This window comes from Echinops telfairi, unplaced genomic scaffold, assembly GCF_000313985.2.
Source record: "Echinops telfairi isolate 266 unplaced genomic scaffold, ASM31398v2 ScPeMD7_9;HRSCAF=40, whole genome shotgun sequence".
NCBI lineage: Eukaryota > Metazoa > Chordata > Mammalia > Afrosoricida > Tenrecidae > Echinops > Echinops telfairi.
Genome location: NW_022103906.1, coordinates 54,005,316 through 54,007,362, shown reverse-complemented (window position 1 = coordinate 54,007,362; position 2,047 = coordinate 54,005,316). Strand labels below are relative to the sequence as shown.

Here is a 2,047-nt window from a genome sequence, read left to right as displayed (position 1 = left end):
CATTCATTTAAAATAACATTATGTATATAAAGATATGTATGCGCAATATAAAGATATCTCTGCCACAAACATTTGTAATACAAATAACCTTTTCAGCAAATGTGTGCACAGGGGATATTTTGAAACTCATAACGCTTGTCAAGAGGAAATTAATTTCTACTTGAATCAAGCTAATGTGAATGTCAAAAATGCCCTTTGGAAATTTAATCACAAAATAAAAGATCATGCCTAAGGAGTAAATTTGCATACATAAAAACAATCTATAATTTGGCCTACATATTGTTGTAATACCACATGGTTTAGTAAAGAACAAAGCCGTGTGACCTTGGATAAGTCATTTACTCTCAGTGTTCTGTATAAGCAGCTGAATTTTGAAGGTATTCTGAGGTCTGTACTATAATCACGTACAAAAAACTTATGGACTTCCTTTCCAGTCATCATGTTGCCGATCAGGAAACTCAGGTGCCTCCACGGCCCTCTTTGTTCCAGGTGGCCGGGAAGATGGCGGAAATTCAGAGAGAGCGTGCCTACCAAAAGCAGCCCACCATCTTCCAAAACAAGAAGAGGGTCCTCTTGGGGGAAACTGGCCAGGAGAGCTCCCCCATTACTACAAGAACATTGGTCTGGGCTTCAAGTCGCCCAAGGAGGCCATTGAGGGCACCTACATTGACAAGAAATGCCCCTTCACTGGCAACGTCTCTATCCGAGGGCGGATTCTGTCTGGCGTGGTGACCAAGATGCAGATGCAAAGGACCATTGTCATCCGCCGAGACTACCTGCACTACATCCGCAAGCACAACCGCCTTGAGAAGCGCCACAAGAACATGTCCGTGCACCTGCCCCCCTGCTTCAGAGACTTCCAGATAGGCGACATCATCACCGTGGGCGAGGGCCGGCCCCTGAGCAAGACCATGCACTTCACCGTGCTCAAGGTCACCAAGGCTGCGGCACCAAGACGCAGTTCCAGAAGTTCTGAGTCGCCAGCCTCCCAGGGAAATAAAGTTATTTTTGGTCTCACTCAAAAAAAAGAAAGAAAGAAAGAAAATACTTAAGGAAGACCACAACATATTTTTAAGGGTGATTAGAAATGTACACATTGTGCACTCCTTATATTTATTTAAATGAGTTGTGTGTATAACTAGGGCTATTTATACTTTATACTTTCAAAAGGCTATGTTAGCTGCTCTATAGAGATAGTTTGTGAATATTTTAGTTGTCAGAGTTGATAATGTTTTATAATTTACAAAACAGTCAAACCCAAGGAAGGAAAATGGTCGAACATCTCTTGCCTGAAGCGAGAAAAAATTAAAGAATTGATTCAATACTTGAAAATATTGAAAAGTAAGTCAGAAAAATGCACCGTTAAACTTTGGGATGCTGATTAAAAACACTCTATTTTAAATTTGTAAATTAAGCTGATGACTTCCAAAAAATTTTTGTTTTAGATTTCTAGAAATCTTTGGGTCTGGATGACTACCACACAGAAAAGGAATGGCTTTACCAATGTACATATTTACGTTTACATGAGATCAAGTAGACAAAGATGAAAAAAGAAATTAAATAAAAGTTTGCCAGGATTTGTTGAACTATGAATTAGGACACGGTCACATCATAGGAGCATAAGACAACTTGTATTTTACTTCCATTTGTCAAAACATATTTTTAGAACTGCATCACAGCAACATTCTTCAGGCAAGTAAAATCAGGATGCAGTTCCTATCAGCAGTAAGGGATCAGAAATGAACTTTGGATTTACTGCATTTTCAGGGTTCATAACAAGAAAATTAAAATTAAACTTTAAACCTGAAATGCTCAGGACTAATTGACACTAATAAAACAAGGTGAATACATTTAAATGATTCTGAATTATAGGATATTTGAGCACCATTTACCCATCTTGACTCTAATTTTTTAGTAGGAAGAAACAAAATCCAAAGCGAAGAAATTGTCCCATTCATACTAGTTCAAGGAAGCCCCCGTGTGCGGAATTGAACCACGTTTCCCTATTTTCAAGACTGACCTTTGGCGAGCACATCACCAGACCTTC

The 2,047-nt window shown here is 39.0% G+C and overlaps 1 pseudogene; it reads left to right on the top strand.

The window, feature by feature from the left end:
• The first annotated feature begins 501 nt into the window (after nucleotides 1-501).
• LOC101659351 lies at nucleotides 502-976 on the top strand (annotated as a pseudogene).
• Nucleotides 977-2,047: the final 1,071 nt, after the last annotated feature.